We start from the raw sequence: 14,491 nt of genomic DNA on the forward strand, positions 1-14,491 counted from the left end.
AGTATCCACCCCTTATTCCATATCATTCACGTCATGCTCAGATCTCACATCTCTGAACACACCATCACCCCTGTCCCATATATACACATATATATACACCCACACCCACACACAGAGAAAGATAGCATTCCCTAGTCCATGGACCAATCCCTGTAAAATTGCTGAACTCATCCAGTCCATGATGTCAGGCTCCATCTCTTGTAATAGTCTTTCAGGGCAGGAGGGACGGTATGTAGTGTTGGGTTGTTGCCTGCTGATGATACCGCCAAACTCGTCTGGTCACTGCTGAGCTCGTCTGGTTTCCTCAAAATTCATTCTTTGTTGAGGTGATGATCGGAGGGAAGTCAGGGTCAATTGCTGGCGACCTGAAGATATCTAGCTGTTGGGCTATAAAAGTGTTATAGAGCAGGCAACAGCGTACAATTGAGTTCATTGGCTGTTTTCCCCCAAAATCAAATCCCCTTGAGGTACACATCAGACTTCCCCATCTTCCCGCATTACCCACCAAGTATATCCAGGTCCCTGAGCAAAAGCAACCCCACGAGTGGGTTTGCCTTTGCCTGAAGCAGGAATAACCCAGACTGTCTTCCCCAACAAATTCTTTAGGTGCACCACAGGAACTTTAGCCCCCTCTACAGGACGTAAAAGTTCTGATTGGGCTGGGCCAGCCCTGTTGGCAGATCCCCTACTGTTGACCAACCAGGTGGCTTTTGGTAAATGTGTATCCCAGTGTTTGAAAGTCCCACCACCCATTGCTCTCAGTGTAGTTTTTAACAGCCCATTGTACCATTCGATTTTCCCAGAGGCTGGTGCATGGTAGGGGATGTGATATAACCACTCAATGCCATGCTCTATGGCCCAAGTGTCTATGAGGTTGTTCCGGAAATGAGTCCCATTGTCTGACTCAATTCTCTCTGGGGTGCCGTGTTGCCACAAGACTTGTTTCTCAAGGCCCAGGATAGTGTTCCGGGCAGTGGCGTGGGACACAGCGTATGTTTCCAGCCAGCCGGTGGTTGCTTCCACCATGGTAAGCACATAGCGCTTGCCTTGGCGGGTTGGTGGGAGTGTGATATAGTCAATCTGCCAGGCCTCCCCATACTTGTACTTCAGCCATCGTCCTCCATACCAGAGAGGCTTTAACGGCTTGGCTTGCTTAATTGCAGCACATGTTTCACATTCGTGAATAACCTGGGCAATAGTGTCCATTGTTAAGTCCACCCCTCGATCACGAGCCCATCTATATGTTGCATCTCTGCCTTGATGGCCTGAGGTGTCATGGGCCCACCGGGCTAAAAATAATTCACCCTTATGTTGCCAATCCAAGTCCATCTGAGCCACTTTAATCTTAGCAGCTTTATCCACTTGCTGGTTGTACTGGTGTTCCTCAGTGGCCCGACTCTTGGGTACATGAGCATCTACGTGGCGTACTTTCACCACCAGGTTCTGCACCCAGGCAGCGATATCTTGCCACAATGCAGCAGCCCAGATGGGTTTACTTCTGCGTTGCCAGTTGCTCTGCTTCCATTGCTGCAACCACCCCCACAGGGCATTTGCCACCATCCATGAGTCAGTATAAAGTACTAGACATTTTTCTCATTCAGCAATGTCCAAGGCCAGCTGGATGGCTTTCACCTCTGCAAACTGACTCCATTCACCCTCTCCTTCAGCAGTTTCTGCAACTTGTCTCAGGGGACTCCACACAGCTGCCTTCCATCTCTGATGCTTTCCCACAATAGGGCAGGACCCATCAGTAAACAAGGCATATTGCTTTTCACTCTCTGACAGTTCATTATATGGTGGGGCCTCTTCAGCATGCGTCACCTCCTCTTCTGGTGACATCCCAAAATCTTTGCCCTCTGGCCAGTCCATGATGACTTCTAGAATTCCTGGACGACTGGGATTTCCTATTCAAGCTTGTTGTGTAATTCGTGCGGCCCACTTACTCCATGTAGCATCAGTTGCGTGATGTGGAGAGGAGACCCTGCCTTTGAACATCCAGCCCAGCACAGGCAACCGGGGTGCCAGGAGGAGCTGTGCTTCAGTTCCGATCACTTCTGAGGCAGCTCGAACCCCTTCGTAGGCTGCCAGTATCTTTTTCAGTGGGAGTATAGCTGGCCTCGGATCCTTTATATCCCTGACTCCAAAAGCCAAGGGGTCGACCTCGAGTCTCCCCTGGAGCTTTCTGCCATAGGCTCCAGGTAGGACCATTCTCCCCGGCTGCGGTATAGAGCACATTTTTCACATCTGGCCCTGTCTGGACTGGTCCAAGGGCTACTGCATGAACTATTTCTCGTTTAATTTGTTCAAAGGCTTGTTGTTGCTCAGGGCCACATTTGAAATCATTCTTCTTCCGGGTCACGTGGTAGAGAGGGCTTAAAATCAGACTGTAATTTGGGATGTGCATTCTCCAGAAACCCACAACACCTAAGAAAGCTTGTGTTTCTTTCTTGTTAGTTGGGGGAGACATTGCTGTTATCTTGTTGATCACGTCTGTGGGGATCTGGCAGCATCCATCTTGCCATTTTATTCCCAAAAATTGAATCTCCTGTGCAGGTCCCTTGACCTTACTCCATTTTATGGCAAAACCGGCCTTCAGCAGGATTTGGATTATCTTCCTCCCTTTCTCAAAACCTTCTTCTGCTGTATCACCCCACACGATGATGTCATCAATGTATTGCAGGTGTTCTGGAGCTTGCCCCTGTTCCAGTGCAGTCTGGATCAATCCATGGCAGATGGTAGGGCTGTGTTTCCACCCCTGGGGCAGTCGGTTCCAAGTGTACCGGACGCCCCTCCAAGTGTAAACAAACTGTGGCCTGCACTCTGTTGCCAAAGGGATTGAGAAAAATGCATTGGCAATGTCAATTGTGGCATACCACTTGGTTGCCTTTGACTCCAGTTCGTATTGAAGTTCTAGCATGTCCGGTACGGCAGCACTCAATGGTGGTGTGACTTCGTTCAGGCCACGATAGTCTACTGTTAATCTCCACTCTCCATTAGACTTTTGCACTGGCCATATGGGGCTATTAAAGGGCGAGCGGGTCCTGCTGATCACTCCTTGGCTCTCCAGTCTACGGATCAGCTTATGGATGGGAATCAAGGAGTCTTGGTTGGTGCGATATTGCCGCCAGTGCACTGTTGTGGTCGCAGTTGTCACTTGTTGTTCTTCAACCTTCAGCAACCCCTCAACAGAAGGATCCTCTGAGAGACCAGGTAAGGTGGACAGCTGCTTAATTTCCTCTGTCTCCAAGGCAGCGATACCAAAAGCCCATCTATACCCTTTTGGGTCTTTGAAGTACCCTCTCCTGAGATAGTCTATGCCAAGGATGCATGGAGCCCCTGGACCAGTTACAATGGGGTGCTTTTGCCACTTCCTCCCAGTCAGGCTGATTTCAGCTTCCAGCATAGTTAATGCTTGGGATCCTCCTGTCACTCCAGAAATATAAATGGGTTTCACCCCTTGATACCTTGATGGCATCAGAGTACACTGTGCACCGGTATCTACTAGAGCCTTATACTTCTGTGGGACTGATGTGCCAGGCCATCTGATCCACACAGTCCAGTAAACCCGATTATCCCTCTCCTCCACCTGGCTGGAGGCAGGGCCCCTCTAATAGTGATCATAAAATTCTCCACTTCTTTCTTGTAGAAAAGGATTAGTATTCCTTATCACAGGAGCTGGAGTAAAATCAGCTCTTTCACTCCATCTGGGAAACTGCTCACCAGAGACTGGAGCAGCAGCTTTCCTGGGAGGATCATCCTTGACCATTGTTCTCCTCTTCAGTTCACGCACCCGTTGCTCCAGAGCTGAAGTAGGTTTTCCATCCCACTTTCTCATGTCTTCTCCATGATCCCGCAGGTAAAACCATAGGGTGGCCCGTGGCATGTACCTCCTATATTTTCTTTCTCGAGCAGTAGGGCGCCTTCTGTTAATAGCTGAGACATGGGTTGGTACGCGTGGGGAGCTGGATAGATCGGATAAATCGTCTCTCAATTGTTTGAACTCCTGGGACAGTTTTTCCACAGCTGAAATGATGGAAGGGGTGAGATTGTCTTTGAACTCTCAGAGTTGACGAATCAGGCAATCCACTGTTGGTGATATTCCGTCATTCCAGGTCATTGATGCCAATGTGTGGGCATATGATGATGGCGCACTCCGTGTAAGTTTCCGCCACATGGGTCGTGTACATTCGACTTCATCTGGATCTACGGATGTGTTCCTGGCATCCGGCCTACGATAGATCATCTCTATAATGGCTGATTCCCTCAGGGACTGGATGCCTTTCTCTATCGTGGTCCATTTGGCTGAGCGACTCGTAATATCGTCTTTGTAGGGAAACCTTTCCTTCACAGCTGCCAGGAGCCGCCTCCAAAGGCTGAGGGCTCACTTCTCTCTTGCAATCACTTTGTCAATTCCTCCTTCCTTAGCAAGTGATCCCAGCTGCTTGGCTTCCCTACCTTCTAGTTCGTGACCATCGGCCCCATTGTCCCAGCATCGGAGCAACCAGGTGACAATGTGCTCCCCTGGAAGACGGTTGAAATCTTTTCGCATATTCTGCAGTTCGGGGTCGAGATGTCAGCTCTTCTTCTTCTTCCTCTTCCTCTGATCCACATAGTAGTAACTCTTGTTCAGATGCTGTTGCATGTAGTAATGGCATTGGGTCTTCATCTTTCTTCGCTTCGCGGGTTGCTCTTTGTGCCTCTTGTTTGCTTTTGCTTACAGGGGCAACAGACATTGTCACAAACTGGCCATTTGGTTTAGCTGCAGTGTTTGCCGCTGTGGTTGGAGTGGCTGCAGTGCCTGCCACTAGGATTGGAGTGGTTGCAATGTCTATTGCTGGGGTTCGTGCAGCTGTTGTGCTTGGGAGTTGACTAACACCGACATCTGCATTGTCTCTTGCTCTTGGTGTTTGAGTAGCTGCTGTGCTTGTCACTGGGGTTGGTGTAGCTGCAGTGCTTGAAGTAGCCATATTGTCTGTTGCTGTCGGGGTTTGAGTAGCTGCTGTGCTTGTCACTGGGGTTGGTGTAGCTGCGGTGCTTGGAGTAGCCATATTGTCTGTTGCTGTCGGGGTTTGAGTAGCTGTTGTGCTTGTCACTGGGATTGGTGTAGCTGCTGTATTTGAAGTTGGAGTAGTTGCGTTGTCTGTTGTGGTCAGGGTTTGAGTAGCTGTTGTGCTTGTCACTGGGGTTGATGTAGCTGCTGTACTTGGAGTAGCTGTGTTGTCTGATGTGGTCAGGGTCTGAGTAGCTGCTGTGTTTGTAGTTGGCATAGCTGCGTTGTCTGTTGCTTTGCCATCAGATCCAGAGACATTTTTTTCCCTTTGAAGGTGCTGGATAGTGTTGAGCAGGGCTCTGTAGGCCTAGGCCAAGCCCCAGCACGTTGTAGTGAGTTGTCCCTCTCTGGTATAAACAGAACGACAGCACACCGCATTTAAGTGTTTTACTAGTTTTTCCGGATGTTGCACTTGTTCAGGGGTGAAGTTCCAAAGCACTGGAGGGGCCCACTGGCCTAGATACTTGCCCATACTATCCCACACACCCTGCCACTCATGACTGTCCAGCCTCAGGGAAAATCTCCTGGTGGTCCTCCTATATTGTCGTCTAATCCTAGACCAGATTCGAACCTGATACTGCTGAATTTTTGAGATTAAACGAAATAGGATGTTCCTACAGTGGGATGGCCATGGGTAAAACACACTCCGTATGTTTGCCAACATGGTGATCCCCAGCACAATCAGCAGGCAGGTTTCAAGGGTACTCAAAGACCATCTAAAACTTTCAGAACTCTCAACTGCTGTTGCAAATAGGCTGGTGGGGGAACGGGGGGTGAAAGAGAATGCTTCCTTCGTAAGTTTACCCCCCGAGGAGAAAAAAAAAGATATGCAATTGCTAAAATATTTCATTATATACCTCCCAATGTATAGAGGTGATGGCCACACTGGAAGCATGAACCAGACCAGTTTCATGATCAATGAGTCTATTGTATTACAAGTCATTACCATGAAGTACAGTGAAACAAGAACCTTAGCCCAGGCCCCCCAGCCGATAAATACTAAAACAGTAAATAGTGGATGTAAGTAAGGTACAACATGCTGAAACCCTGAGATCAAGCGCAACAAGTCTGAGAGCCAAATAATCACCATTGTGACGAGTAGTAACAATGAATGCTTATCACAAATATGCTTAAACACACTCTGGTCAGATCTGTCGTTATCTCAACCTTTTGTGCCCCATGTTGGGCGCCAAAAAGAACTGTCGTGGTTTGAGCCCAGCCGGTAACTCAGAACCACACAGCCGCTCGCTCACTCCCCCCCCTTCCTCCCCCCCCCACTCCCGGAGGGATGGGGAGGAGAATCGGAAGAATGTAACTCCCACGGGTTGAGATAAGAGCAGTCCCGCAACTAAGGTATAATACAAAACCACTACTGCTACCACCAGTGATAATAATGATTAGTGAAATAACAAGGGGAGAGGATACAATTGCTCACCACCCGCCGACTGATACCCAGCCCGACCCGAGCAGTGATCTGGGCCTTCCAGGTAACTCCCCCCAGTTTATATACTGGGCATGACGTGCCATGGTATGGAATACCCCTTTGGCTAGTTTGGGTCAGGTGTCCTGTCTCTGCTTCCTCCCAGCTTCCCCTCCTCCCTGGCAAAGCATGAGACTGAGAAAGTCCTTGGTTGGAATAAACATTACTTAGCAACAACTAAAAACATCAGTGTTATCAGCGTTGTTCCCAGGCTGAAAGTTAAAAAACACAGCACTGCACCAGCTACTAAGAAGGAGAAAAATGACTGCTATAGCTGAACCCAGGACAGCAGTGCTGATAACACAACGATGATTTTAGTTGTTGCTAAGTAATGTTTACTCTGATTGAGGTCTTTTCAGTCTCATGCTCTGCCGGTGAGGAGGGGCACGGGAAGCCGGGAGGAAGCAGAGACAGGACACCTGACCCAAACTAGCCAAAGGGGTATTCCATGCTACAGCACATCATGCCCAGTATAGAAACTGGGGGGAGTTACCCGGAAGGCCCAGGTCACTGCTCAGGTTGGGCTGGGTATTGGTCGGCAGATGGTGAGCAATTATATTCTCTCCCCTTGTTATTTCCCTTATTATTATTATTATTATTGGTGGTGGTAGTAGTAGTTTTTTATTATACCTTAGTTACTGGACTGTTCTTATCTCAACCTGTGGGATTTTACATTCTTTTGATTCTCCTCCCCATTCCTCCAGGAGCGGGGGGAGGAAGAAGGGGGGGAGTGAGCGAGTGGCTGCGTGCTTCTGAGTTACCAGCTGGGCTTAAACCATGACACTATGATATGCACAGTTTGTGCAGTGTGATGTATTGGTCACCAATTTCGATGTTGATCAAGGGTCATGTGAACATGTATTATTTTGACATAGATGCTTACCAGCTTCACTTGTTATCTGCCTTTGAAGACACCAATGGAGTAAACCGAGTTTTGGTGTAATTCAGTGGGACTCTATCAAACACCAGAGCTGTGCTATGGTGCACAAAATATCCCACTAAATTTGGGTATTCAACAGCACTTGTAGCATTCGCATTCTGGTATTGGAAAGTGTAGTGTTACCCCAGCTGCTTTCAAAGATGTGGCAGTTTCTAGATGAAATTATTTTTGGAAAGGCCAGATGAAGTTACAAGTTAATCTGGAAAGCTTATTTTCCTCTGGAGAGATAGTGAATGCCTTTCCCTGATCACACTGCTGGCACTTTGCATTGGTTAACACAATTCAAAGGGTAAATACTGGTAACTTACTGACTCAGCACACAACTGTTGGTTCTTTAACCTGCTGTAAATCGTAGTTTTTATCCTATCCATCCACCAACATCCCCAAAGTGTAGTGTAAATGTTTGGAAAAGATGTGCAGTTACTGCTTGTTTGTGTACCATCAGGGTGACGTATTTCACTTGAAAATACCAAGAACTAGTCAACATTAAACAGCATTGGGTCACAAATCTTTTAAATAGAGAAAATGATTAATCATTTTCAGGAGGTTTTAGAAACACACATGCCCTAACACTATCACAGCTGATCAGTTTAAAGTAAATTCAGTATTTCCAAGAAAAAATTGGGTTTGTTCCTTTGAAATTATGTATGCCTAAATTAATCTTTCAAGTGAGTTATAAGTCCCTGTAAATGGGGTTAGCATTGGAATGAATTATAGTTACAAAAACTGGAATGATGAAGATGATAAATCACATTTCCTTGGTGAAAATCTAATAATAGCTGTCGGATCCATATAGCGCTGCTCAGATGTAGATTCCCTGTTCTGTGACTGGGATGCACTCTGAGGAGCTCATGTTGCCTACCAACGAGATCGGGGTCCACAAGGCTCAATACTGGGCACTTTCAGTATTTTAGGAGTTTTATTAAAATTATGATACTTGAACTGGTGCAAGCAGATGTGCACCTAAAACAAGGAAACAAAAGAACAGGCTTGCTTAGTTTTGTGAGAAGCAAGAGGAGATTTTTGTCGTTTGAGTGATAATGATCCTGAGTCTGTTTAAGCATCACAAGGCCAACTGCTGCTTCATTAACCTGTGTCAGAACAAGGCTTTTTGGGGCAATGGGGGCGGATTGGCAGTACAAAGGCACTGCGTAACAGTGCAGGCAAGGCGGATCGGCGCAGTTCCAACAAGGTGTGCTGACCTCCCTGGCCTGGTACCCTTCAAAGGAATTAGCTTCATTGTTTTACAGTCAGACCTTTAGAAATAAAAAAAAATAAAATTTAAAAATCCTTTGAGGCCCTCCCCATCCTTATGTAGGGGGGTGTTGGGAAGCCCTCAGTAGCAAGGATTTTGGAGAATTGGTAGTATTAAACTGCTGTCAAATTACCAAAGTGTAATGATGTTCAGGACTTGCACTTTCAGTCACCCTCTCTTCAGTGTGTGGTTGAATGTCAGAGGGAATATTTTGTGACAGTTCCTTGTGACCCAGATTGTACAGAAGTCTCTTATAAAATAATCTTTGAGTGAACACTACTCACATGTCCTAAGGACACCTCATTCCCATGAACCCAAAGGTATGTAAAGCTGCTGTGCACTGCAAGATCTGTGACTTTCTATCTGAGAATTTTGGTCTTGTTTGATAGTTCAGCCTTTGTGCCCTGCAGATCCATTTTAAATTGTCTGAAGCAGGAATAAATATTACAATGACCACTCTTTTTTTTTTTTTTAATAATACAAGATGGGTCTGTGAAGAGGTGTTAAAAAGTAAAAATGAAAGGCAGAAGTTGTAAGGAAAACCTGTTCATTGGACAAACCTGCAATGCAGTAAAAAATAACCCCAGAGGTGAAAGACAGCCTGTTCTAGAAAAAAAGGCAGTGGAAAAGACTCCCCCCCCCCTTTTTTTTTTTCTGTGGGTCTAGGGGAGAAAAGGTCCTTTATTCTTTAGTAACTGTTCTGATTTTTAACAATGGAAGTTCCAGTTAGATATAAGGAAGTTCTTTACTGTGAGGGTGGTGAGGCACTGGAACAGGTTGCCCAAAGAAGTGATAAATGCTCCATCCCTGGCAGTGTTCAAGGCCAGGTTGGACAGAGACTTGGGCGACATGGTCTAGTGTCGGGTGTCCCTGCCCATGGCATGGGGGTTGGAACTAGATGATCTTAAGGTCCTTTCCAACCCTAACTATTCTATGATTCTATGATTCTATGTGCTTGTCTGGTCATAAGGAGCAAGGTCATTCCTACTGCTCAGGGCCTAGGCTTTGTGATGGCATTGGTAGGAGCTTCTCTCTCCCTCCCTCCATCTCTCCTTTTTCTCCTGAGGTGCAGATGGCCACATTTGCAGGTTAACTGGAACAGCTGGAGGCACATTATTAGCTTCCTGCTGCTAATTCATATTTGCTTAGATTTATTTTTTTTAAACAGGAACACAATTTACAAGTAGTAGGCCAGTGACAAAGCTGGCATATTCTAAATCCACATCTGATTTATATAATGCTGTTGCTTATCAGTGAATGAAGTCAAGTCATAATTATTGCTTCGTACCATTAAATAGCATAAATATACAAACTGTTATACAAATTGCAGCAAACGTTTCCTCTAGAGAGCCCTAGACAAAATTTTAATGTAGTGCATTTATCTGTGGTGGCAGTTTCCATGGTATATAATAATGTTGATAAATTTTACTGTAGGAAGTGACATTTTATGACATTAATCCTGGTGGTAAAAATCTGATGAATACCACAGTTGTATGTGCAAGAAGGAGAGCTTTTGACACCGAGTGAATTGATTTTATTAGTGCTTTAAGGCTCCAAAGCATGAGGATGGTGCAGAGATGGCAGATCCTTCACTGGAAGGAGACTAGGGCAGGTGCTGGACAGCAAGGCACCTGGGAGCTTGACTTGATGATGGTGATAATTAATTCTTGTAAAAATCTTCATGGATTAATACATCCTTTGCTTTGAAAAGCAAAAGGAAGCCAAATGGTGTGATGAAAACATTTAAAATCCTCACTGGTGTTGTGGTTATTTAAACTGAGCATGTGAGTGAAGACCCTGTAATAATTTAAGAGATTAAGGAGTGGTTTGTTTTGCTGTTATTCCTGGAAATAAGGAGTGCTCAAGGTGGGCTGTTCGAGGACGTTGGGCACAGTCCCACTGCCTGGCAGGGTGCATGCACAGACTGTATCAGCTTGTGTACTTCCTCCATTGCTGTAGAAGGATGATGCAGACAGGCGAGTGGCTGGGTTTGCCCCAGGCCAGGGCAATGAGCAGGAGCTTCCTTGGGAGAGCTGCTGCCCTCCCACCCACAGCTGTCTTGGCCTGTGGTGCTTTCACAAAGTGCAAGTGTTCCTCTGTCCTGTGTACATTGACCAAAGGAAGTATACTACTGCCCAGGGTACTGCTCTAGCTAAAGGCAGGAGGAAGAGATGTGGGAGGCCAAGAGAAAATGTTTATGCTATTTGTGCATGAGTTGTGTTTCTAAAACAGGAATGGTATTTCAGGTGCTCAATTGCCTGTGTATTAATTATCCATGTGACTTCACTGTTAAAACTGATGAGATGCTTCAGCTGCCACAGGATCTTGATGGCTGCCAAGCACAGGTAAATCCCTTCCATCTACATCAGATGCAGCACAGGAAAAAATTGAATGCATAAAATGAAATTATCCTTTGAGGCAGCAGTTTCTGGTAGAGACACTTTTGGCAGAAGTATTTTGTGTAAAATCTTGATGCAATAGACATTTTTTCTCTTTTGTGATTTGCCTTAAAACTAGTAACTGCTTCTCACCTGATCACAAAACAGTGACACACAAGCAGGCACTTGTATTTCATTAATACACAGACATAACTTGCTCACCTGTACTTATTACTTGTTGTTCTTACTGAATTTCCAAACTGGTCTCAGAAATGTCATGTATTTATGGAAAAAGAATACCAGAAATGTACCTGCTTCACAATTAGTCTGTTAAGGAACTCCTTTTCTCCAGAGAAGCTTTATCTTGGGTTCACCTGTAGCAGTCATTTTTCTCCCTCTTAGTAGCTGGTGCAGTGCTGTGTTTTCGACTTTAGCCTGAGAATAACGCTGATAACACACTGATGTTTTTAGTTGTTGCTAAGTAATGTTTACTCCAATTGAGGACTTTTCAGTCTCATGCTCTGCCAGTGAGGAGAGGCACGGGAAGCCGGGAGGAAGCAGAGACAGGACACCTGACCCAAACTAGCCAAAGGGGTATTCCATGCCACAGCACATCATGCCCAGTATAGAAACTGGGGGGAGTTACCCGGAAGGCCCAGATCACTGCTCGGGTCGGGCTGGGTATCGGTCGGTGGGCGGTGAGCAATTGTGTTGTCCATCACTTGTGTTTATTGTTTTCTTTTCCTTTTCCCCTTTTAGTTTTATATTCTCTCTCCTCGTTATTTCCCTTATCATTATTATTATTATTATTGGTAGCAGTAGTAGTTTTGTATTATACCTTAGTTACTGGACTGTTCTTATCTCAACCCGTGGGATTTACATTATTTTGATTCTCCTCCCCATTCCTCCAGGAGCGGGGGGAGGAAGAAGGGGGGGAGTGAGTGAGTGGCTGTGTGGTGCTGAGTTATCAGCTGGACTTCTGGAGTTCAGCTCCAGACCAGGGCAACTATTTTACAGGGGGTTTTGGGGCAGGAACTGAGGTTCAAAACTGCCTCTGCTCCTATGGAGAAATCAATATTTAGCCATAAAACCAGGAGGGCATGGTTGGGGATCACAGCCTGAACGAAAGGGTTTCAGTATTGTCATAGAAGATAAAACAAGAGGAAAACATTTTAGAATTTACTCTTTGTGTATTGAGGCTTTTTATTATTCATCAGTAAGTAAATATAAGCTAAGGGAGTGATTTGTTTCTAACAAGCTTATAAAATAGTAGAGTCATTTGTGAGTTTATTGGAGTGCTGATTATAAACATTCCCTCATGCACACTCCTTTGTGTCAAATTAATATTCAAAATACAAATAATATATCTTTAAATATTCCTGTACTCTCTTCCCAAGTAATTGAGATCTTTGATGAGAGACAATTGACAGTGTCACATGAAAAGTAGCTGAGTGCTCTGTCACTGTTTTGGACATATTTTTCATTTCTTTGGCATTTGTTTTGCTCATGCTGCTTCTTTGAATTCCCTGCACTGTGCTCTAGCATTTTGGTTTTTGATGCAATGCATAATTGATGCTCATCTAGCTGCAAAGATGCAACTGTTATGCATGCTGCACTGCATTGCACAGCTTCCCAAGATGTGCTCCACAATCCAATGCTGCCGTTGCGTAGTGGGAGGAGTGGCCGATTGCACTGGGCCTGGGTGGCCTTGGTGCATCTCCCCGCAGCCTGCCAAGGTGGTTCAGGCACATGGGTGGCACTGGGGGCATCCCTGTCTCCCAAAGTGCTCCCCTGAGGAGCTGGACTTTGTGGCCTCAGGAGCCTCAGGTGTGGTTAGAAAGGGAGCCCTGTTCTTGCGCTTTCTCTTGTGCACTAATGCATTTTCTGTTGGTAATCATAAAGAATAGAAATGCAAAGAATAGAATGGTCTGCTGAATGTTCCTTAGATCCCTGATTTAGATGTGTCCCCTGTAGGCAGTTTTCCCAAAGGATGCACTGTGTGTGGAGGGCCTTCAACAGATCTTGGTTGAGCTCCTTGATGCCTCTCTGGCTACAGAAGTGCCATTTCACCCCCTCCATGTCAGTACAGCAGGTGTATTTATAGTTTAATCAGACTGACCATTTGTTTTATTTTATGATTTTATTTTTCCCTCCCTTCCCACTAAAACATTCCCCATATTGTCATTGCCAGTGCCCAAATTCCTTGCCTTTCCTGTCACTGTGTAACTTGTTTTTACTAAGCAGAGGAAAATTCTGCAAGGGTGGGTCTTAGTGGCTGCCATTTAAAAAGTCAATTTTTGCCTACAGGCAAAGTAGTGTTGTCAGAATTCATACCTATTTTGCATATATATGATTGTATCTTCCCTACCTCTCTGGGGTGACAGGAGCAAATGCTGGCTTCTTAATGCTGATCATTGAATCCGAGCTTAAAATAAGAGCTCACAAGAAAAATGAAGAATAAAATGGTGGGTAGTGGGTCTCTGACAGACCTTTATTGTTTCCTTCTTTTTAGTTCAAACAGGGACTCCATGACAGCTTGATTTAGGATCTTATTTTGTTTGAGGGAGCAGCTGAAAAGCAGCTTGATTTTTCCTCTCATTTTTCACTCTTCCTCAGTAACTTTTGCAGGGCTGTGGAATATGCTCCTTCTCATCTGGGCTTATTAGGTAGATGATACCCCTAGATCTATTTCAAATTCAATGGATGCATGAGGCCCTTCTCTACAGCAATCCTACTGCACCTTTTGACATTTCCAAGTCATCCCGGCCTCTTCTGCATAGCTCCAGTCCATTACTGTGCCCACTCCCTGAAGGCACTGTCCTGCTTGGCCCTGACTACCCTCTGTGGCTGGGAACTTGTTAGTGCTGCTTGGTGGGCAGGGGCTTGGGTTTGTATTAAAAAAATGTAACCTCTGGGAATGAGAGGAGTCACAGAGATCCCAGGAAACCTCTACAATACTATGGGGCTGAGATCTGGGCAAGTTCAAGCAAAACTAGCTGTGTAGAAGTCTCACTGTTCATGAGCCATCAGATCTTCCTGGAGGTTGTTGCGTTTTTATATGGTAGCATGCTCACACTTTCCTGTGGCTGAAAGAGGGCTTCTTTGGCACCATCGTGGGATCAGCGTTTCCAGATCCCTTTATTGGAGCAAAAATACAGACTTTCCTTATATCTTACACTAAGTTTTCTGTCATAGCCCACATATGTTCTTTAGAGTCTGTCTACAGTATAAGAATTTGCACATGGCTTTCCTTAATGGATTAAAAAGATAATGACATATAAAATGAAGAAAATGTGTTTCTAAAAAATAAATAAAACCAAGCTGGTCATCTTGTGCACTGACAGTGTATCTGCCAACAGCCATATGCCTGACTGAGCTACACACATAA

General features: G+C 45.4%; 1 protein-coding gene across 1 annotated transcript in view; it reads left to right on the forward strand.

Moving 5' to 3' along the window:
• Window positions 1-14,491, forward strand: part of LOC115619077 (zinc finger protein 423-like) — a 310,682-nt gene that overhangs the window by 254,779 nt on the left and 41,412 nt on the right. The gene's annotated exons all lie outside the window — the stretch shown is intronic.

The sequence above is a fragment of the Strigops habroptila genome, chromosome W, assembly GCF_004027225.2.
Source record: "Strigops habroptila isolate Jane chromosome W, bStrHab1.2.pri, whole genome shotgun sequence".
NCBI lineage: Eukaryota > Metazoa > Chordata > Aves > Psittaciformes > Psittacidae > Strigops > Strigops habroptila.